Below are 25190 nucleotides of genomic sequence, written 5' to 3'. Positions count from 1 at the left end.
ATACCTAACTACCACCACTCGGTTACGACGCGCTCTGTGGCAAGGGAGAAAACCGCAGATGAAATGTAGAAAGCTACTCCGGGATAAGTTAGTTTCTGGAAGTATTCTTTTCCAGTTGCTCGGAGAGGGGGATGTGGGAATTTGTAAACCATGCTCATGGCAAAATCTGGATGTGGCAGATTCATGTTTGTGGTTTGTTCAATGTTTTAACATTGAATTTTGTAATTTGATTTGAATTTGAATTTGATTCGATTTTTGTCATTAAACTATTTGTAGATATGTATGTATGACAATAAAAGCGAGCCAGGAACCGGTCCAAGTAAATTTTAAGTTCCTTTTTAATTATAGTAAGAATAGTAAATATAGTGTTCTGTCTCGTATTGCGTATGTTTGTGACAGTAAAAATTTGGTTTCATCTAAATACATCCAAAACCAAACTTCTAGCAATTAAAGTATATTTAGGTATTGTCTTCTACCTAACTGAGACTAATCTTGCCTTCCTAGCTTATAATTCCGTAAGCATTTCTACAGTTAGCAATTGAAAGCTATCAAATCGATAGTTACTAGCTATACTTAAGATGGCTGCTCCATCACGGTGGATAGGGAAGAAAAACTTAGGCCAACAACCTACTGTTCCTGAAACCCAAAAACCTTTACAGAAATCGAAAATGAAAGTATCATTACCTACCATTTGATTGAAAACATCAGGACCACGTCGGGTATTTTGAAAATGATGCAAACGAAAGAAGCTGATTGAGTGGTATACTGGTATATCCACATTCTGACGAGAACAGAGTTCGCGTAAAATTTCCACAAGCTAAGCGGTGAATGTAAATCTCCGTGCAAAAGGGGAAAAAACTCCAAGTTGGTAAAATAAAAGTTTGTTAGAGATGCTGTGATTCTGCACACAGATTCCTAATGGAATTTGTGGAATGGGAAAGATGCACATGCAATTGAATTGTTTCTAGGATATCTTATTTGTTGAAATCGATGAATAATGATTTGGAAAAGTATGTCTTTTCAATCAAGCTACACCTCTGATCCTGGAAAATTGTGAAAAATGGTGTACTGAAACCAAATTACTGGAACATTAAATGAATTCTTTCCAAAAGAAATCTACCATTAATACAGAGAGTGATCCACTAGCAAGTTCTACTTCTACTTCTTGATGTTCTATAAGCACTTCCACAGTTTACTGTTTGGAGTAGAGAAAAAATGTCTGATAGTTTGTAGTTTCCGTAAAAGTTGCACAAACCTATAAATTCATCAAATCTTAAAATGCACAAAGCAGAGCTCCTGCAGAAATCTATACAAAACTTTGATATTTGATATATTTCACCTAATATCACACGACAGTTGAATAAAATTTGATGCGGTGCAAATGGGAAAATCATTTCCGAAATATAAGAGTAATTCCTAAACACAAATAAGTTGAACTCTAAGTCTGAGAGTGATTTTTGCAAATGTACCTGCGAAATTCTTGAAATAGTTACGGAAAGAATTTCTGACAGATTACCCTTTTGTTGTTTAAAATTGTTATCTGAATTCAGAGACTAATTTTTAAAAACAGTATGTAGAGACGACTTCCCTACTAACAAAAGTAGCTGCATAACAGCTTATGGAGCAATCGCTCTTGGAAGAAAGCTCGCATAAGCTCTTATACAGCAAAAATGTTAGTTGGGTTCTGTATCAATTAAGAAATTGAATCATAAGCTATTGATTGAAAAACTTTATTCATTCAAAACCATTTCTCTTCCATTGTCAACCTTGACAATTCCATTGTCAAGATTCTTCCAGAAGGATTCCTACAGAAAATTCTTCTGGGATTCCCATATGAGGACCTTCAGAGATCAGTTTAGAGATTCTTTCTAAAGTTCTTTCATGAGTGCCTTCAGGAGCCCCTTCAGGAATTAGTCCTGTAGTTCCTTCAGAAATACCCCCAGGAGTTTCTTTGGGAATTCCTCTAGAATTCAAATCGGGGATTTTTTTCTGGCGTTTCTTCAGCGATCTCTCTAGGATCTCCTTCGGGGGTCGCTCCTGGGGTTCCTTCATGGATCTGATCAGAAGTTCCTTCAGGGATCCCTCCTGTAGTTTCTTCAAGGATCCCTCTGGGAATTCCTTCAGGAATCTCCCCATTAGTTCCAGGAGAATTAGGGAATGCTTCCAGCTATTCCAACAGGAGTTTCCTCAGGTGTTCCTTCAGATTTTCTTTCAGATATTCTTCCACAAGGATTCAGGTGAGCCTTCAGGAGAACCAACAGGAATTCCTTTAGATATTCCTTTAGGAATTCCCACAAGAAGACCTTTAGGGAATAGTCTAGGAGTTCGTCCAGGGATTCCTTCAGAAGTTTTTACAGGAGTTCCCAGTTCGTAGATCAACGAAAATCTTTATTTAGAAATACACGATTACAAATCACTCTAACTTTAAATCAACCGATATCATTATCTTGCATCACTGATTGTTCTGCATTCCCTGACTTCCCATCTGGATCGTCTAGATCGCTATCGGTCTCCGTCAATCACATCTCATCGTGAGAGAGAGAGTAATAGTTATTTATGTAATAAGAGACGAACCAGCCAAGGGCTGAAAGTCTCTCTAATAAAGACAAATCAATCAATCAATTATTTATGTAATGAGTTGCAAAAAGTTGATTTTTTCAGCACGAGTCGTACATTTATCCAACGAGGCTTGCCGAGTTGGATAAATACGAAGAGTGCTGAAAAAATCGAGTTTTGCAACGAGTTCCATACAAAATTTTATGCAATGATTTTTTCATAATGCAACCCATTTGAGTTGCATAATACTCATAATGAAACTCAAATGAGTTGCATTATGAACATTATACAACTATTTTTCATTATGCACTTCATTTCAGTTGCATAATGAACCAGTTCGGAAAAATTGGCCATTATTATACCAAAATGAGTTATATAAAATTTAAATTATGATACAGAATTGCATAAAAGCTTTTCTCGATGCCGGTCGAAGACCAGGGTTGAAACTTGAAGCTGCGGTTACAAAAGATTAGTCCAGGAATTCCTTGAGAGATTTCTCCAGGAGTTTCAGGGATTCCTGTTGATGTTTTTAGTAGGGATTCGTCCAGGTATTCCTTCAGAGATTCTTACAGAAGCATCCAACCCAAGTTACACAGAAAACATCTTTGAAAATGAAATTTGGAAAAATGTTGTAATACAGTACTATAATCGTATCTGTACACATCTTATGTTGAAATCAAGTTAAAACTATGTTTGGCATTAACAAGCCACTGCAAAAACTTATCAACCTCACCACATGTTACAGAAACGTAAATATAACGTGGCCTAAACTTGATTGGGGTGCCATTGTTTTCTTTCAATTCGAGATGATATGTTAAACCTGAGCAGCACATAGTTATAACTTTTGAGCTCAAATATGTTACGAATACGTTATTTTACGTATTCAATACATTAATGTATAAGTTTATCACATCTCTGTTTTCTCACACTCATTTGAATTTATGTAACATCCCATGCACGATAATTTAACTATAAAGGTACCCGAAACTTATATTTTATGTTTTGCGGTCACTTTGAGTACTTACGTGACGAATAAAACTCACCTTGAAACACAATTATTTACTCCCGCAAAATTAGAGAAGAATATATTCAGATTCGTCCCAGGAGCTGCACTCTAACTTTGTTATTGTTATAATTATGTTCAAAACAAGTATCCAAAACCAAAAATCACATCCTGTATGCTCTTTGCCAATGAATGTTGAAAATACGTTGCTAAGATGTTTTTCAATGTATTTTAATCGGTTCAGGTAGTACTCGGCAAACATGTTATTAAGATGTACAAAAAATGTAATTTGAACGTATTTTCAATATTTTGATTTTTTCCTATCAGGCCAGATAAATTACAGTGCCTACTAAAAAATTTGACCCAAATGCTTTTATAGATGTATAGCCGCTTGTTCATCTACAAGTTCTTCTACCAATAATTACTTATCTGGGAAAATTTAAGCATTCAATGGAATAATATAATTGCCTTATTGATAACAAATACAAATTGTACATCACATAATTAATACAATATAATTGAAAAAAGCTTTCCAAAACTTTCTGACGGTACTGTGTCAAGAACCCACCATGTTGCATATCTGAAAATGTGCTCGAAAATCTTACAAAAACTAGAAAGATGACAAAAACCTCCCTCCTTGTTTTCAATCCAATGGAAAGCGAAATAATTTATGAAGAGCAAATGTGTTTATTTTACCATGAATTTCGAATGAATTGTGACCAAACATCGAGATGGTAAATTACAAACGAAATGTAAGGCTTGAAAATTATTTTGAGCCATTACTAAATATCATGAAATAGGTGTCACATTTATTTGCACAGTGTGCGATTGATAAAACATACTTTCCTGCTAGCAACAAGTAAGTTCTTACGATGTTGCTGAGAACATATTCGATTCTTAATTTTATGTTATGAGAATGTATTGAAATACATCTTTAGCAACATCAAAGATGTTTTATAAGCCGCCATTTTTTGCGCTTTTTCGGTGATATAAGTGTACAAAAATAAGTTACCCATATTCGGAACGAAACATTGACGTTTGTATGAATCATGTATTATATACAGTATTGTAACAAGTTGTGTTACTTGGGAAGGATACCTCCAGAAGAGTTCACGGAAATCCCCAGAAGTTTCTTCAGGGTTTCCTGTACAGGTTCCTTAAATAATTCTATCAGGAGTTCTTCTTCGGATCGCTCCTGGAGATCTTTCAAAGATTTTTCCTGAAAGATTCAGGATGTCTCCAGGAGGTACATGAGAGTTTTCTCCAAAAACTCCTCCAGGGATTCTTCAATGAGTATCTTCAAACAATTCTTCAGTATATTTCCTGGATTTCCTCATGAAGTTCTTACAAAAATTCCCCAATGATTTGTTTCAAGGAATCCTCTAGAGGGTTTCCTTTTGAATTCCCTCCAGAAATTCTTTCGGGTTTTCCTCCAGAAAATTCTTCGGGGATTCCTCCTAGAAATCCTTTATGAAATCTTCCTGGAAGTCCCGTGGAGATTTCCCTGGTAATCTTTAAAGGATTCCTCCTGGAAATCCTTCCAAAGACTCAGAGAAGTCCTCCAAAGATTCCGCTTTTAAATCCTTTGGAAACTCCTCTTGAAAATCAATCGGGTATTCTTCCTGGAAATCCTTCGACAATTCCACCTGGAAATCGTTCGGAGACTTCTTCTGGAGTTTCTTTGGGGATTAATTCTGGAATTCCTTCGAAAAATTCTTCTTGAGTTTTTTCGAGGATTCCTCGTGGAATTCCTTCAAAGAATCCTCCTGGAAATCATACGGAGATTCTCCTAGAAATCTTTCAAGATCTCCTTCTGGAAATTTTTCGGGGATTCTTCTTGAAAATCGTTCGTGGATTCCTCCTGGAAATCCTTCGGGGATTCCTCCTGGAATTCCTTTGAGGATTCATTATTATAGTCCTTCGGGGATTCCCCTTGAAAATCCTTATAGGATTCCTCCTAGGATACGTTCGGAGATTCCTCCTGGAATTCCTTAGAGGAATCCTTTTGAAAATTCCACAATTCTTTATAAATCTTTAATGATTTTTTCCTGGAAATCCTTCTAGAATTCTCGTTTTTTCCTCCTTCTTCCTGGGGATCTTTCGAAGGTTCCGCTTGGAATTACTTCGGGGATACCTCCTCCAATTTCTTCAAGGATTTTTCCTGTAATTTCTTCCGAGTTTTTACCTAAATTTGGTGATTCCGCCTAAAAACCCTTCGGTGATTCCTTCTGGAAATTCTTCGGAGATTCCTTCTTGAATTCCTTCGGGGATTGCTCCTTAAATTCCATTGGATTCCTGCTAAAATTCCGTTGGAATTCCTTCTGGAATTCCTTTAGGAACTCCTTTGGCAATTCTTTCTAAAATACTTTTGGGATTCCTGCTGGAATTACTTTGAGGATTCGTATTCGTGTTCGTATTTCAAATCTCAAGGTACTGAACGGTACAATTTAAAAAAAAATCCATGTTGAATTAAAAAAGTCGTAATTTTTTGGTGTAAAAGTTTAATCAAAGTATTTTTTAAGTCTCCAATGGCTGTAACTTTGGTTCAAGTGCTCCAACTTTATGAAATTTGGAATGTGTATGGTCTAGCTAGTATACTTTTAGATTATGCAATAAAAAAGTTCGTTTTTTATCCCCACAAGGTATGTAGCCCCTTAATCACACTCCATTATCTCACTTTTGATTCTAGCACGACATTTTTTTTTTGATTATATCACATTGGTGGGTGTTGAGGAGGACAGTCATCTTTCCCGCGTTGGACCAATTATTGAAAGCAGCCTTTTTATGCTAGCAGCTTCAATGCTGTAATTCAAATCCTTTTATTAAATACATCTTATTTCCTAATAAATATTTACATACGTTTTGGTTTTTATATAGCGCTCTTCTTGAAGACGACTTCCTATCAACAGTGTTATTTTTAACTACTAATATCTACACTCATCAGTCCGTGTTGCCAGTTTCACGCACCGTTTTCACCACAACAATGGGTAATTATTAGAAATACTGTCGGTTCCGCAATTGATGAATATTTTGTTTCGTGATAGATTCAACATTTGAGGAAATTGCTTCTGGAGTGCAGAATCCGTCTGATATCTGGAATTTTAACTTGTTATAGCACAGCAATTTCCTCCAGAGCCTACTTACACAAGATGCACAATATTACACAGGATACACAATATTCACAGTGATAGAAACAATTCAGCGTGAACTTGAACATAACTAATCTTGAGCAGAAGAAAAAAAAAGCTAAAAAAGTAACATATTTTGATGTGAAAATTAACAAGAGATTGTTACCGAACGGTAACATTTTGGTTTGTATATATGGTGTGGGACGGTAGGCGAAATTATTGTTATAGTTAGATAACGATTGATTTAAATGGTGCGGGCGGCTGGGAGCTAACGCTTCAAACGCAGCCCGGCGAATGCGTGGCCGTGTGACCGCGGTTGAGGTGATTGTCGGATACGGCAAAACGCAACACGGACAGCAGTGAAGATGAGTGACTGTGGTGGCTGGGGACAAGGCGATCGTGCTCCGAGGTGAGGAGTGGCTTTTTGGCTAGCAGACGGTGAACAAGTGCGAAAATCGGTGATCGTCTCGGAGTATTTTTCGGTTTCAATACCGATGTTGTGCACCATTTTCCGATACTGAGATCGGCGCGACAGTTTACCGTGCTTAAGTCTATACAATTACAAGAACGGCAGCGCGTCGGCCCTCGGGCATCGTCGGATTCTGTACGGCTAAACTACCACGACAGCGTGGCCACACCGTAACTCCAGCTGTGAATCGGCCACGTGAACCGTGCCCCGTCTACCCTGTTTGGCCCTATACACCAACAGCGGGACAGTGAACAACCCTTCCTCGTAGGGCCTAGAGTCCCTAACAGCGAGTCTGCCTAGAGAGCTGAGCCCCGTTGGATATCGTCCGGCTATACACCCCAAGCGCGTGGCCGTACCAAAACTCTAGCAGTGAATCTGCCCCAAGAACTGAGCCTCGTTTGGCCCGATTCACCAACAGCGGGCCGTTCCGGCCCTTCATCGTAGCGCTCCGCACCGGCAGCGATTCGGCCTCGTGTCAAGCCTCGTCGGGTCTCGTCCGGCCATAGACCCCGACCGCGTGGTTCAACCGGCCACTAGCAAGTTTCCTCACCAATCAAGTCTCGTCGTACTTCGGCCGATCACGTAGCCAAGCCGGATCTTCATCGTGGTTAGTCCGCCCTCGTCAGAAGGGATCACCGCCACCCGCATCGACGTGCGGGTAGACATCAACGTATTACTATCGCCCCCCGCTTCCGACCCCTACGAGCGGCGAACGGATCACCCAGAACGTCGTCTGCCTGCTGTGGACGAAAGCCGCCGCTCCGAAGCTGCATTCATTACCGCCCGCTACCAAAGGTTTGATGGAATATAAATTCACGTAAGTTGAAATTCTTCTTTTTTATTAGGACTCCCACATCCGAAACTCTCCCTTACTCAATCGCCCTGGGACCCGGGAGTTAGAAGACGGCCTTGTGTGCCCACCCCGGAAGCGGTCGAGGCTCAGACCAGCTGCTTGGGGCTTAGGCCAGTCCCCGTCTGGGACCGCGCAACTACTCCCGGGGTCAAATCGTTTCAATGGCGCCCAACGTTAAAGTAGGAACACTAGTAGTGGGGGAGTTTCAAATAAATTAGATTAATTTGAAAGTCACTCTGGTCAGGCTAGAGACGGAAAAACTGCGTTTTGTTGTTCGCGTTTTCAAAGCCGCTTGGCAAAGTGAAGTTGAATTGCGGAAAGCAACGCGAGTGACCCTTTTACGTCACTTCAGCTATCGAAATACGATCCAAACTAATTTGTAAATTCTTCAGGCCTTTGGGTGTTTGAAGTCGATTATTTGTTTCGCGATCCACCAGTGTAAACTGCGAACAACGCAGCGGTGCCGAGAATTAGTACTTCCACCTTGCATTCAGTGTCCCGCGGAAAACCTCGTGAAAATGCCACCTCGCGTATCCGTGTCCGGTCCGGACTTTATCGTCCTTTACAGGGGAATGAGGGTGGACCATTTGAGCCCAGGGGAACTCGATTATGAGCTCTTCCTTCGAAACGTTGTCATTGCAGATGACGAATCGCGTTGTAAACGTCGCCGTCGGTTAAAGACGATTTTGAAAAATGAGCGGGAAGGTCACGAATTCATAATCCACTATGATCAGGATCCAGAAATTGATCTGGACGCGTGTAGATATTTGTTTCGGGAGCACGAAAGGACTCTTTCCAGACCAGCCAGTGAACAAGAGAAGAATGTTTGTAAAGCTCGCCTGTTGCACTTGGGCCACCGCCTCGCAGTGGTCAAAAATCACGCGGTCGGTGAATTAAAGGTTCAAGCGGGTGAAGCCTTTCGCAGCGTGCTTGATCTTTTTTCGGAGAATTTCTGGTCCGATGATGCTTTCTTTGCGGAAAGCGGAGACGAATCAGAGGAAGAAGATTTGCTGGACGAAGCGGCAGGAGGGACAGAGCCACCGCCGTTGCCCGATCTTCCGCCACAGACCGGAGCTCGGCCGAAGCAAACGTATATCAGTACAGATCAGTTCAATCAAGCAATGACTGATGTTGGTAGCTTGATCAAGGCACTGGCCTCTCAAATCAGTGGGCTGAGGGAAGAGGTTCAAAAGCTTTCACAACCTGCCACGAATCCTAACTCCAATGACACCAATCCTTTTCGGCAACTGCCAAAGGGGGCCGATGAAGTGCCCACTGCTCCGAGAGTAAGTGCGGCTAACTTAGATAGAGACACCAGACCCACGGTGGCTCCGAAGGACTCCTTTAAAAGGAGCGCTGGTTTCCCGGAGTCTACCACAGTGGGGGAAAACTTATTAAGCAACTCTTTCCAACAGAGACTGGATGATCTATCATTCACGTCCTCCGTTCAAGGCAATACTCAAAGTGCTGACAATCGTGCTCCTCCCAGAGTGCAGTACAGTCAGCCGGCTTACCAGGCAGCTCCACAGCGAAAGGTAATCCCGGTGTCCCAATGGAAGATAAGAAAATATTCAGGAACGGACCAAGGTCTGGGGCTGAACGATTTTCTGTCTCACGTCCCCCAGTTGGCAATATCCGAACATGCGACTGCCGATGATCTTTTCGATTCGGCAATTCATTTGTTCGATGGTGCCGCGTTGAGCTGGTACACAGCACGCCGCAACCAAAATTCGCTTTTTGGTTGGAGCCATTTGGTTCACGAACTCAAGAGTGAGTTCCGGCATCCCGATTTGGATTCCGTGCTCCGTAGTAAAATATACCAAACAAGGCAACAGAAAGGCGAATCGTTTCAGCAATTTTACTTGCAGATCGATAAGCTTCTTCAAGCGATGAACCAACCAATGACAGAGCTGGAAAAGGTCGAAATCCTCAAAGCCAATTTGCGCTACGATTGTCGAAAAGCGCTGATTGGGAGAAACATCCAAACTCTTCAGGAGTTGGTCAAAATAGGGAAAGATTTGGATGCCACCGACTTTTCCGCTTTTTCGAAAGTATTCGGCCTCTCCACCCGACAGAATTGTGCAATTGCCGCAGGAAACAGCAGCGCGGCGGGGTCAAAAACTTTCTACTCCCGAAATCGATCACAAGATCCGAGAAACGCGACGAATCAACCCACGAGAACTCCCAAAACTACTTTCAGCGGTCAGAAGGGATCGTCAAGCAAACCTCCGAACGCATCATTCGACTCTAAAAATCCTGAAAAGAGTTCGAACAAAACGTCTACTCCGAAAGAGACCGCCGCCGGTCCAAGTAAATCGAGCGCGTTGTTGAGAATGGTGTCCAATTACACAGCGTAACAAAAAATAACTTTTAGTCTGTCTCAAGAGCAAACTTATGTATCTCTGACAGATTTTGGGCCGCTGAATCCGAATCCGTTCTCAGATTTGCTCCAGCACGTCACAATTTTGAGCTATACCTCAATTTATAGGGCAAAATATGCGAGTTGAGGCTTTTTTGACTGTAAGCCATTAAGCATGGAAATATTTTTTTGAAGCAACCAAAAGGTAAATTGGTCAATGAACATCTAAATTAACGACTCATGCAAAATATTTCATTTTACCAAATCGAATTTGATAGTTTTAAGGGATTTTTGTTAGGTACGATATTTCCCATACAAGTCACCCTCCAAAAGTTGCATGCAAGTTTACTTACTAACATGAAATGCTTAAATCTATGAAATTTGATTTGGTAAAACGAAATATTTTGCATGACTCGTTAATTTAGATGTTAATTGACCAATTTACCTTTTGGTTGCTTCAAAAAAATATTTCCATGCTTAATGGCTTACAGTCAAAAAAGCCTCAACTCGCATATTTTGCCCTATAAATTGAGGTATAGCTCAAAATTGTGACGTGCTGGAGCAAATCTGAGCCCGGATTCAGATTCAGCGGCCCAAAATCTGTCGGAGACACATAAGTTTGCTCTTGAGACAAAAAAATGTTGCGCTGTGTTATCGACCCCCGTCAAACGATGAATGTTTCAATTGCGGGGAGGAGCATGATCTCTCGGATTGCCTCATCCCTCGCCGAGTATTCTGTGATGCGTGTGGCTTCAAGGGCTTCACGAGAAGTAATTGCCCGTACTGTTTAAAAAACCAGATGAGGAAGTCCTAAAGACGCTGGAACTTCCTCAAGCGCAACGTGAAGACGATTTCATCAGCTGGATCTCCGAACTTGGCCAGTTCTATGAACCACGTTCGGAAGAATCAGATGATGAATCACCTTCACAACAAATTCATAAAATCACACTCAACAACAGTTACGATGATCGCCCTCATGTAGAAATCACCATTTTTGACACCAACGTGACGGCGCTTCTCGATTGTGGAAGCAACCTCACGTTCATTAACCAAGATCTCTACGACCGATTCCGACGAGTTAAACTCAAAGAACCTTCCATGCCTGTTGAACTCAGAACGGCAGATGGTTCCCGTTTAGAGATTCTTGGAGAAGTGCTTATTCCGTACACTTTCAATGGAAAGACTCGAGTCCTTCCCACGTTGGTTGCTCCGGCTCTGACCAAAGAATGCATCTGTGGGATGGACTTCTGGCATATTTTCGGGATATATCCGGCGGTCGCTTCCATTACGGCGTCTTCGCCGAAGCCCCCTTCAGCGTTACAATCTCCGAAAGTAATCCTAACGGATAAGCAACAGCAAATTCTCGACCGCACTAAGCAACTTTTCAAAGTGGCGACGGCGGAAAATTTAGATACGACGCCTCTGTATGAGCATACGATAACTCTGAAGGAGGAATTCAAGAACTCTAAACCGGTGCGATTGTATCCGTATCCGATCGCTCCAAAAGTTCAGGAAGGATTATTTTCTGAGCTGGAAAGAATGCTGAACCGTGGCATAATTGAAGAGTCGAACTCGGACTGGTCATTGAATATTGTCCCGGTTCGAAAACCCTCTGGAGCCATACGTCTTTGCCTTGACGCTCGCAAACTCAACGAGCGAACCGTACGTGACGCTTATCCCCTTCCGCACCCTGGACGCATACTGGGCCGCTTACCGAAGGCTCGCTACTTGTCGACAATCGACCTGTCGGAAGCATTTTTGCAGATCCCGTTGGCTCGAGGATCCCGCCGGTATTGTGCGTTCAGTGTGCAAGGGAAGGGGATGTTCCAGTTCACCCGCCTGCCATTTGGTTTGATCAACAGCCCAGCTACGTTGGCCAGGTTGATGAACCGAGTTTTGGGTCAGGGTGCACTGGAACCGAATGTCTTCGTCTACTTAGACGATATCGTCATAGTGACGGAGACATTCGAAGAACATGTACGGTTGCTCGAAGAGGTTGCGAGACGTCTACGGGAGGCTAACTTGTCAATTAAGCTTGAGAAGTCTCACTTTTGCTTAGATGAGATACCGTTCCTCGGCTATATCCTTTCTTCTCAAGGATTAAGAGTCAATCCCGAGAAGTTGAAGCCGATAGTCGAATACGAGCGGCCTAATACTATTACAAAGCTCCGACGGTTCTTGGGGATGTCGAACTATTACCGGCGATTTATCGCCGATTATAGCCAGACAACCTCGGCCCTTTCCGAACTTCTAAAAACGAAGTCCAAAAATTTGAAATGGACCCCTGAAGCCGAGGAAGCTTTTCAAGAAGTCAAAGCTAAATTGATAACGGCCCCCATCCTGGCCAGTCCAAATTTTGACCAGGAATTCATAGTCCATACAGACGCGAGTGATTACGCCATTGCTGGCGTTCTGACGCAGAAAGTGGACGGTCACGAACGAGTGATTGAATACTTTTCTAAAAAGTTAGCCACACCAGAGCGCTCTTACCATGCTACGGAAAAGGAGGGGCTCGCTGCCCTTCTTTCCATAGAGCACTTTAGAGGGTACCTTGAAGGGAGTCACTTTGTGCTCGTGACTGACTCTTCCGCTTTGACGTTTATTATGCGTTCAAAGTGGAAGACGTCGTCCCGCCTCAGTCGATGGAGTCTGTCCCTACAGATGTTCGACATGACTATCGTCCACCGCCTTGGCAAGGATAACGTTGTCCCCGACGCGCTGTCGAGAAGCGTCATGGCCGTGTCAGTGAAGTCGGAGTGCGATTGGTATACGTCACTTAGGCAGCAAGTGGAGGAAAACCCGGATGACTATCCGGATTTTCGAATCCAAGACGGCCAGTTGCTGAAGTTTGTCTTCAATGACGATTTCGCCGACCACCGCTTCGACTGGAAAATTATTCCCAGTCCCGAAGCGCGCTTAGTGATAATCCGAGCAAATCACGATGACCGGATGCACCCCGGAGTTGACAAAACTGTGGGAATGATTCGTCAGCAGTTCCACTGGCCCAACATGTTTAGAGAGGTGAGGGAGTACGTCCGCAAATGTTCCGAATGTAAGAAGATTAAGCCCCCTAATGCCTCTACAACGCCGCCTATGGGAGACATGCGAGTTGCTTCTCGCCCCTGGCAAATCATTGCCCTAGATTACATTGGCCCTCTCCCACGCACCACCAGTGGGAAACAGTATATTCTAGTTACCCTAGACCTCTTCAGTAAATGGGTGCAATTAAATGCATTCCCAAAAATTTCCGCTAAAACTCTTTGCGCAGAGTTAGTGGATCACTGGTTTTTCCGCAATTCGGTGCCAGCGATTCTGCTCACCGACAACGCCACCACGTTCACTTCCCGAGAGTTTCGCAACCTGTTAGACCGCTTCGAAATCCAGCAGTGGTTAACATCGCGTTACCACTCGCAAGCGAATCCGGTGGAACGCGTGAATCGTGGAATTAACACGGCAATTCGCTCGTACGCACGTGACAACCAACGATTATGGGATACGCGGTTGTCCGAAATCGAACTAATTATCAACTCCTCCATCCACTCCTCCACCGGCTACAGTCCCTTCCGGGTAGCCCGAGGGGAAGAGGTCGTTTTGAAAGGAAGCGATCACTCTCGTTTCGGTGGCGAAGGTGAAACGACACTCGATGAGAGGATAGCGAGAATCCGGGAACAAAACCCCGAGTTGTTTTCTCTAGTGCAGAAGGATCTGCTAAAAGCGCATTCAATTTCCACTAATACGTACAATTTGCGTACCCGAAAACCTGCTAAACCGTTTGAGGTAGGAAGTACGGTGTATAAAAGAAACACCAAACTTTCAAATGCTAGTGAACATTACAATTCGAAATTGGGAGCACAATATGTACCTTGTACTGTTGTTGCGAGACACGGGTCATCGTCCTATGAATTAGTCGATGCGCAAGGCCGCAACATCGGCGTATGGCCCGCACAGCTGTTGAAAGCCGCATGACAATAGCAATTGTTGTAGTCAGGCCGTTGTTCGTGGAAGAACCGTTCCCGATCACTGAGCCAGGCTCGTTGCAAACCTAGAATAATTAATTACTGAATATGAATTCATGATCTTCTATAGAACTTTTCAAATTGATCATCCTACCCTCTGTCCTTGGCTCACTTTTCTTAGGCGTACGCTTTCCGCGGGGCGACTCCTGAAGAAATTCACGCACGTTAGGAATCTCGTCGGATACATTTTGAAAAGTCTAAACTGACCACCGGAGGAGACGTCCTCGAATGGTGGCTATCCCGATAAGACGCGCGCGGACTCCGTTCCACAGTGAACGAGAGTCAATCGAATACTAGAATCCGGATTCAAATCGATCGATTCACGAACAGTCGATCGAAGCAGTTCGCGTAAATGAGCAACTGTTATACTCTCGCGCATACCGTAATACGCGAGAGGTTTTCTCGCGCGATACGCATAACTCTCACGAGGCGTATGCGCGTGTACGTGATCTCTCACATGCTTCAGTTAAGAACTACACCCTTAAATGAAACAACACAGCGCACGAGTAACTTTCACGCAGCGAGCAAAAAGACAAAAGAATTTTCACGCAGATTTGTGTAACACCGGATCAGCACATTTTTTGTGTTGATCCGGTGTTACACAAATCTGCGTGAAAATTCTTTTGTCTTTTCGGTCGCTGCGTGAAAGTTACTCGTTGCGCTGTGTACATCGAGTTCTGCGTGTAGTGATCACAGTTGATCACGTTTACCTATGGTAGGTACTTTATCTCAGAGATTGCAATTAGGCAATCAGTTCCGTCGGTTCCTTCGTCCTGATCGGTCCTGTCCCGCGAGACAGTCGGTGGCGGTGTATAATATTTAGACCATGACTTCATCGGGGATCACGGACGCAAAGTGGAAGATCGTTGTAAGTTGTCGATCGACGCCACCCTCGAAAGCCTGGAGAGGTTGGAAGAGGTGTAGATTGTAATATGTAGCTGTTAGTTTTGACCTTTTTGGTAATTTTGTTACTCGCGATGCGTTCACCGCAATGTTCGTTTAGATTAGTGTTTTCTTTTTCGTTGTTTTTCCGTATCTAGTGTTTCTTTATCTTGTGTTACTTATTGTTTAAATAATAGAGTAGGGAAAAAAAAGAACAATTGTATTATCCTTTTTTTCCCTGACCAGAGGGGGACTGTTACCGAACGGTAACATTTTGGTTTGTATATATGGTGTGGGACGGTAGGCGAAATTATTGTTATAGTTAGATAACGATTGATTTAAATGGTGCGGGCGGCTGGGAGCTAACGCTTCAAACGCAGCCCGGCGAATGCGTGGCCGTGTGACCGCGGTTGAGGTGATTGTCGGATACGGCAAAACGCAACACGGACAGCAGTGAAGATGAGTGACTGTGGTGGCTGGGGACAAGGCGATCGTGCTCCGAGGTGAGGAGTGGCTTTTTGGCTAGCAGACGGTGAACAAGTGCGAAAATCGGTGATCGTCTCGGAGTATTTTTCGGTTTCAATACCGATGTTGTGCACCATTTTCCGATACTGAGATCGGCGCGACAGTTTACCGTGCTTAAGTCTATACAATTACAAGAACGGCAGCGCGTCGGCCCTCGGGCATCGTCGGATTCTGTACGGCTAAACTACCACGACAGCGTGGCCACACCGTAACTCCAGCTGTGAATCGGCCACGTGAACCGTGCCCCGTCTACCCTGTTTGGCCCTATACACCAACAGCGGGACAGTGAACAACCCTTCCTCGTAGGGCCTAGAGTCCCTAACAGCGAGTCTGCCTAGAGAGCTGAGCCCCGTTGGATATCGTCCGGCTATACACCCCAAGCGCGTGGCCGTACCAAAACTCTAGCAGTGAATCTGCCCCAAGAACTGAGCCTCGTTTGGCCCGATACACCAACAGCGGGCCGTTCCGGCCCTTCATCGTAGCGCTCCGCACCGGCAGCGATTCGGCCTCGTGTCAAGCCTCGTCGGGTCTCGTCCGGCCATAGACCCCGACCGCGTGGTTCAACCGGCCACTAGCAAGTTTCCTCACCAATCAAGTCTCGTCGTACTTCGGCCGATCACGTAGCCAAGCCGGATCTTCATCGTGGTTAGTCCGCCCTCGTCAGAAGGGATCACCGCCACCCGCATCGACGTGCGGGTAGACATCAACGTATTACTATCGCCCCCCGCTTCCGACCCCTACGAGCGGCGAACGGATCACCCAGAACGTCGTCTGCCTGCTGTGGACGAAAGCCGCCGCTCCGAAGCTGCATTCATTACCGCCCGCTACCAAAGGTTTGATGGAATATAAATTCACGTAAGTTGAAATTCTTCTTTTTTATTAGGACTCCCACATCCGAAACTCTCCCTTACTCAATCGCCCTGGGACCCGGGAGTTAGAAGACGGCCTTGTGTGCCCACCCCGGAAGCGGCCGAGGCTCAGACCAGCTGCTTGGAGCTTAGGCCAGTCCCCGTCTGGGACCGCGCAACTACTCCCGGGGTCAAATCGTTTCAAGATATTGAGAGTTAATTTACTTTTAGGAACATCATCCATATACCCAGTGCTAAAAATGTCATTTAGTCTTATCTAGATTCAATCACCAATAGAACATTTAAGAAGATGAACCTAATAGTATGATATATTAAAAACTTTTGCTGCTAGACCAGTTCTATAAGAAAGTCACGGAAGATCCGCTTTATCTCCTATATTTAAGGTTAATAAATGTCATCGACTACCTTCGAAAAATACCAATTGATATTCATCTTTTTAAATCAATTTGCATTTTTCGCAGATAGTCGATGCAAATGTCATTTTAGTCTTACATTTTAAAGTAAGAGCAGTTTTTTATGACTTTCTCGTCGAACTGGTCTAGCAGCACAAGTTTTTCATACACCATAATTTAAGCTTAAGTGCTGAAATGAGCTGTAGGTGATTAAATCTGGATATGTCGAAATGATTTTCAGCACTGCTTATATCATATTTAGCTCATCTAATTCTTAACATTTTCTAAAAGAAATACGGTTAAATGACTCCTGAACGTATACAACGTATGTCATTTATGGTTCTTTCTTCAAGCCCACCGATTTCAACAATGAACCAAAATTTAACACCATACGACCATCTTCACTTTTCGCAACAAGACAACCAGCTCGGCAGCGACACACCCCTACATAACGACACCCCCATGCTCATTAAAAAATTTATCGTGCGTAACTTTCGGCTCGACATCAAAGTCCTTCGCTGTTCTTCACATTATTCCGGCAGTTGGACTAAATTGAAACCATCGTGCATAAATTTTCCTAACGACCGTCCTTGACAGATGACATACAGTCAGTTCGTGGTCTGGCTGCTGTTGGAGTGGAGGAGCAAAGGACTACATACTACACATACTTATGTATGTATTATTCACATCCTCGTGGTCGCAACATTGTTGTTTCAATGTTGTGGGATCTCGTAAATTGTAGGAGTAGGAGTTTTCACTTGAGGCTTCAAATGTCATGATTGATCCTTTAGTACAAACGAAAATAAGTTTCTCAAAAGCCAAGAATTTAGATTTTCCCTTATCGTAAATCACTTGAGCCTCGTCAAAATGCACCATCAGATGATGCATAAAAACCCCTGCTACACACTAAGTCGATAAGATATAAGGTAGAGAGAATAAAATAAAGTTATAAAAACCTGCTATAAAAATCCTATGTATGATGGCTGCGCTGCTCCGATGTCACTTCACTCATTACGGCTACAACAGCAACGAAGAAGACGTTGTGGCTGCTGCGGTTTATCCTCAAACTTCATTTTCACATCGTGCCACGAAAACACACCACAGAGATGTTGCTGATATTGCTGCGGGTGGTGATAATCTTCGTGAGAGACTGTATTTGGCGAAAACTTTTTTATTCTGCAACTTCTTGTAAACCACACTCAGCTTCAACTGGTAAGCCGGTTTGTTGCAAACTACTTTAAAACTACATCCACTTTGTGCAATGCAATTTTCTTCGTATGGTTGCTAAATTTTCACTCTTTATACACTTTGGTCTTCGTTATTCTCTCACCACATGGTTGATGCCTCCTAAAACTTTGTTAATATCATCTATCACTTTTTACTAGAATAATTTGCCACATGTGTCACGTTCTGGAGTTTGGTTCTGGCGTAATAAAATTGATTGTCGAGATGTTAGGATTGCTGTGCTTTAATGTTTAGTCTTCAATTATTTTGCAAATATGTATATATGCACCACATGGATAGGTCTCTTGAATCAAATATTCGTTCAATTCAGCAATACAACGTTCATAACACCTTTGCTAATGTGTCTTACTCATATCAAACTTGTTTTCCATTGCCGCCTCTTATCAACGAGTTTTTCACATGCTTTTTTCACATCCGGTTTCCACCAACACTTTCGTGTCACTCACCACATGTGCCATTTGATGGAGGACTCCGCACCAGGAAAAAGAAGCTGTAATTTATGATGGAAATCTCAAAGATTTATCACCTGGGGTTTTTGTTCGTGTTTGTAGTTGGTGAGGAGTTGCTGGCTTGATTCCAAAACTGCGACAGGAGTCAGCCTGGTGAATCTCACTAACTGTGAGAGAGACAGAGAGCGAGGGCACACATACAAACCATCAACCCGGGTACACGTAGCTAATCCTCACAGGTCGTTCATGTTGCCTTTGGTTCAGCTGTAAGGACCTGCTCACTTGTTCCTGGTACACTGCACCGACACCAAAGGTGAACGTGCCACCCAAATCTCCTTTCACTACGCCCCACAACACCGCCGGCTTGCCAGTTGGGGTGACTGAAGCAAGTTTAATGGTACAATTTTTCACAGTTCTAATGCTGGTGTGCACCGGACCCTGTTTGCAGTAAAGACGACCTGGGATGATACCAAAACGCTTTAGTGTTTCTGATATCTAGCACCTTTTTTCATTCTGTGTCAGATGTGACGATGTCGCTGTCGGATGTGTGACATTTCAGTATTGGGCCTTGCACTGGGGAGTGATTTTTTCCTTTGCGTTGCTGTTGATAGAGCTATATATTTTGTCCCTGTGGAAAAAGAAGTGAAAAAGTTAAAAACTGTTAGTTGCGACATCTAATTGCCTACAAATAGGTATGCGGATCTTGTAGGACTGGTCTTGTGAATCGTTTATTCAATCACGACTTTAGAGCAGTGCTGGTAAAATCACACGCAAAGCAGACTCATGAACCGCTCCTGCGTGAGCAAACTCGCACGCGATTCTGAATCATTTTCTCACGCGCGAGATTTTCATGCAAAATCTCGCTCTCACGAGTCAAGCGCCGAAATCTCGTTCGCTTGTAAAACGAACCCAAATCAATTTGAACGGCATTCAATGTTATTGTACGCTAGATTTGCTTTTGTTCTATCATATAATCCTAAAAACTTTGATGTAAATAATAAGAACACCAAGAAATAGAGAAATGAGTGAAATCGCGAGTCAACACATGCTTGATTTTTTCGGTGGTGAGTTTGGCGAGTCAAGAATCGCGCGTGAAACAACTCAACCATGAGATTTGAGAATCTGAGTTTTTACCAACACTGCTTTAGAGTCTATAAGAATATCTTGCTTAAGTCAATAGTTAATCAGATATTATAAGTTTCAGAACCCTTCTAATAATATCATTTACACACCGTAATTGTTAAGACAGGGCCAGATTTGGGGGTGGTCAGCAGCGCACACGGCCCAGGCCCCTACATTTCAGGGGTGACCCTGAAAGCTAAGAGTATCCTCTTTCATTTGATGATAAGAGGAAAATGTTCAATCATGAACAATTTTTTTTGTGATTTCTAAAACAATTTACCGAGAAAAAAACCCATGACTTTTATTTCGTGGGTGACTTAGAGATACTGATTTATTTTCTAATAATGTTATTCTACCATAGACACCTACAAGTTAAATGGAACCGCATGATATTTCACTACAAGTCAAAGCTGGAAGTACAAGAGATGCGTTTTGTCCCAAACAATTTTTCTACTCCTAAAACTTATCACTTTTTGAACTGTTCATTTGTTTTAATATACACCCGATTCTTTTTTGCACGGGTCGTTATTTTGCAATATCTCAGTCAATACATGTGTACAGCATTTCATGAGAATCGGTTGAAAATTGACTGAGTTATAGCTAAAACCAGACCCGTGCAAAAAAACCATTCGGGTGTATAGGGTCTTGCCCGGGATTTCCCGGGACAAAAATTCAAGAAAATCCAGGCTCTAAAACATCCCGAAAACCGTGATATACACTCTGTTCCATAACTATAGATCCATCTAATATTTATTTGCTATTTATTCAAAGTGCAACTGATTATTTCGTGCACTACGCCATTATGATTACCTATGTGCCTTACACATACTACCATGTAATTTTATTCATGCACATGTGTGTATACAGATAAATTAAAAGAAAACTGATATCCAGTGCTGCAATTTTTCGACAGGCCTTTATGATAGCGATATTTTGCTTTTTTCATTTTCTTCGTTTTGGTTTTCCTGTCAAAGTTGCTTTCCGATCAGCAACACGGGAGCGAAATGAAATAGGTACTCACACTCGCACGCAGCGTGCTGAAAGCGAGAGCTGACAGGGCTAAATTTCCATTCAATTTTCTGTAGTTGAGTGTTTTCACCCATGCTAACGTATAGGGCACTCACTCTCACAAGCCACCGCTTGAGACGAATGGCCTTTCAGCATGAGTAGTGTGTGGATGATTGGGAATTGATCTTGTTGGGTCGCTCACGAATGGAGCTCTCGGACTCTGTCAGTTCTCACATCGAGGAACTGAAAACGACCGCCGCAGTCATTCATTTTCGGCTGAAAAACAAGCACTGAGACCGATATTATGCAGGACTGCTGATATCCCTTTGTTTCATGACTATAGATCCAATACATGTAAGTCATTCGTTGTGCCTAATCAACGCGTTGTTTTAGGTTCTGTGCTCAGGTTTATTTCGGCGTTTGACGTACTGTTACGTGTAAACTTCAATTTATAATATGCCGTGTGCAAAATTTATATCTAAAGTTGAAATAAGAAAGATTTTCACACATCAAGACAGGTGTTTCTGAAATTTCTCGTCGTGTGAGCAGATTTCATCTTGCCGTTATAATTTTCTTTTAAGATCCAATTCAATACGGCAGAAAGAAAACTTGAGGAAGCTGTCTAATCGCACAAAGCGGAATAAGGATCGCAATCAACTCGCTGAAAAGTTTGAACCAGTTAAAGAAAGAACTAGGTAGCACTAGACGTCTCGCGTTTTACAATTTATAGTGTCTTGAAAGAATGTGCACACGATCAACGTGAAAAAAAAATGGAATGAGCTCCACAACTTTTGAGCCATCATGAGAATTCGTGCTCAAAATTTGATTGCGATAACATGCGTTAAAATTGGAGTAAAGTAGGTACTACCGTTGACACCACATTTTGATGTTCTGCAGTTAAATATTATCTTGTACCTACTTTTCGAACCCTCTATGCAGAATACCCTTTTCGAATGAGTATTCAGTTTTGTACCTTTTAATTCTGCCTTCTATAGGGCAGTATAGAGGGCGGAATTAAAAGGTACAAAACTAATTACAGTTCTTTGAAGGTAAATATCACTTTATCTTGCTGTCTTTATTCGATCCCGATGGTTTTTGTTCTAGATTTTCTCTCGATTTGTCAATAGTATGTTTTACAGGTTACTGTACCTGGTTTCCAAGGTGCAAATTATTCTGAGAAGGTGAAATTATATCTGTTTGGTGAATGTTTTTCCAAGTTACGAAAGTTTAAAAATTGGTTCTTCTTTTCGATCTCTAAATTCTTCAACAAATTGCAGTTCATTCTGCTCATCTCCATATATCGAGATAGGATGGTGCTTCAACATGCGACGAATCAACTGTTATTTGTTTAAATATTTACTTGATTGGCTTCTCAGGACTTTGACACTTTGGGAGACCTTTTAGGTCGAAAAGAAGTTCAGCTTGTATCGACCGAATGGCTTTTTTTTCGTACTGGAGAGATTTACGAAAATAACAACGTTACTTCTCAAGGAATCTCTCGGGGGTGGCGGCATGATGGTATGGAGAGGGTTCTGTCGACTCGAATGGACTGGCATTCAGGGATGTGCCGAGGTTCTGAATTTGAAAAATATACACTATCGTTTCTTGCAGCAACGCTGTTAAACAAATCAGACAACGTTTTATCAAGATCATGAATACAATTGTTCACAAGGTTCAAGCAACTATGGCTTAGTTTCGTGAATAGCTTATTCAGATTAAATATTGGTCAGCTTCTTACCCTGACCAGAACCCAATTGAGGATTTGTATTGTTGATTATATAAGCAGTGTGTAAATAAAATAAGCCGTACGGATGTTTTCCAAAACTAAACCGTGTAGTTGTTTGAACGTGGAATAAAATTCATTAAAAATTAAATAAAAGTATCCTAGATAGGCTGTTTGAGCATATTAAGAATAAAAGAGAGACTACTTATTATTGATATGTTGAATGTTTTGTGTAGCTTAAATTAACTAGAATGAATTCTCGCTTTGATCTATTGTTATGAAACAAGATAATTTATATAAGATTATTTATTAGATTCAGAGAACACATGAAATATCGAATTATTATTTTTCTCGTGTCTACTCTTAATAATGAACTACACAGGAGAACAATATGATTCGAATTCATTCTACATATCCGAGTATCCAAAAATATTGTTTGGATCTATAGTTATGAAACATAGTGTATTTCCGAAAATCCCGAGATTTTCCAAAAATTTAAAAAAATGGCAAGATGGATATAGTTATACATCACTAACTGCCTATTTGACAGATCCAGTGACATCTCTTGCTAGGGTAAACACTTTTTGGGGAAATCTTTTTTAAATGCTACTATTTTTTTTGAAGAATATTAGAATACTAATTTTGAGGATTTATCTAGGTTGTTTGAATACATGGACAATTTTGAAAAAAAAATGAAGGCAAGTGGAACTTCTGCTGAATTTTCAGAATATATTTACAATGTTAATTTTTTTTCGATTCATGCACACAAAAAAAAATCACTAAACAGAATAAAGTATGCATTGGTCGATTTTCATAACAAAATGAGCAAGTTTGAAGCTCTGAATCTCAGCTTCTAGTGTACAGGTTCACTTCATTTTTTTTTACTGGACACTGATAATAACATGAAATTCAACTTGTAAGGATGTCCCAATTTTCCATGCAACATTTTTTAAGATATTGCAAATCTCTTATTTTTAGAAAATTAAGATTTTTAAATAATTTTAAATTTTCTAATCAAACTGTTTACTTAAAGTGTTCCTTTGAATCCCACTAAGAATTAGCACCCTTTGACAGATACGTATTTCGACCTCAACTGTAAGGTCGTCTTCAGTGTCTTAGTGTAATTCATAGGAACAGTACTTAACACGATTTTCTTTTTACTTACAGATATTCCCCTAACAAGCCCAGGTTCATCATCATACTTAAACCAGTTAGTTAACAAAATATTCACCCTCTAACACCCATATTTTTTATTTTGATCTAAATATTATTTTTCGTCATTTAAAATCGATTTAAACATGTTTTGGAAGATGATTGTTTTTAAGTCTCGATTTTGTGAATTTCGGTTTTTGATTTTTCTAATTTTTATTTTTGAACATTTCAAAACTTTATTTTATTTTTCCTGGAAGCCTATTTAGGAGACGAAATTTTTGAGACGAAAACATTTAGAGATTTTATGATTATTGTTGAAATATCTTTATTTTTATTTTTTTTTTCATATGAAATTTTGTTTTTTGTGTAAGAATAATACATTTAGAGTGTATTCGATTCCCTTAAACTATTTTACTATGATAGAATGATTCGGTAAAAATTTAATATATGTGAATTGAAGTGATACAATACAAAATATACAATGACTTCTGAAAGGTGATTAAAAGATCAAATTTTCATTGATTTTTAACAAATATAAATAAGCTTCAAAAGACACCAAAAACCATTTTGAGATATACAGAATAGTCCTAAATATCATCCAAAAATATGAAAAAATGGATTGTTAACAAAACAAAAATTACAAAAATGCTCAAACTATACCCCTTCTAAAGGCGGGATTGGGTATTAGGGGGGTAAAAAAAACAGATCTGAAAAAAAATACTTAAGAATATCATTTTCTTACCCAGACCAAATTTTAATTTATTATGGATATTCAGAAATAATGAAATAAATCGGTGCACTAATAACAGAGATTCAAACTCTCTAACTTGACCGGGATTTCTGAGAGTTGTTCATGGGATTTGTACCAAATTGCCTGCTAGAATTTCTGCAGGAGTTGCAAGCAAGAGCCCTTCCTGGGATATCGTCCAGAGTTTCTCGGGAGATTTCTTCGGAAAACCCTATCAAAATTCTCCTAAAATTCTATCGGAGATTTCTATTTGTGCTTTTCCTGGAGAACTTTCCAACAGTTTTTCCAGGGCTTTTTGCGATACTTCTGAAGCATTTATTTTCCGAATTTATCTTATCATTAGAGTTTCTCGCCAGATTTCTCCAGTAGTTTTTCTTAAACTCATTTAAACTTTGAACTTTGGTAGTAAACTTGAAAAAATCGCTGTGAGAAATCTCCGGATGAACACTGAAAGACGTCTCGGAGACAACTACGAGTAACAACCTGGAAAATCGCAGCCTTCTGTAGAAATTTCAAAATTAACGCTGCGTGTAGTAAGTCTAAGATAAGTTCTGAAAACTCTGAGAGGCATCCCGGGAGCAATACTGGAAGGAATCTTCTAAGATAAATTCCAGGAGAAACTCCGAATGAAATCTCAAGGCGAGAACCTTCAAGAAAAATCTCAGGGGAAACTCTAAACGAAAGCTCACTA

The 25190-nt window shown here is 41.3% G+C and overlaps 1 protein-coding gene across 2 annotated transcripts in view; it reads right to left on the bottom strand.

Moving 5' to 3' along the window:
* Window positions 1-18337, bottom strand: part of LOC109407357 (serine-rich adhesin for platelets) — a 380979-nt gene extending 362642 nt beyond the window's left edge. For both annotated transcript variants that reach the window (XM_062849719.1, XM_062849720.1), the window contains exon 1: window positions 18009-18337. The gene's annotated coding sequence lies outside the window, so the exon portion shown is untranslated. The remainder of the gene's footprint in view (window positions 1-18008) is intronic.
* Window positions 18338-25190: the final 6853 nt, after the last annotated feature.

This window comes from Aedes albopictus, chromosome 2 (assembly GCF_035046485.1).
Source record: "Aedes albopictus strain Foshan chromosome 2, AalbF5, whole genome shotgun sequence".
NCBI classification, from domain to species: Eukaryota; Metazoa; Arthropoda; class Insecta; order Diptera; family Culicidae; genus Aedes; species Aedes albopictus.
Note: the sequence above shows the minus strand (reverse complement) of the source record. Positions and strands in the feature narration are given on the sequence as shown.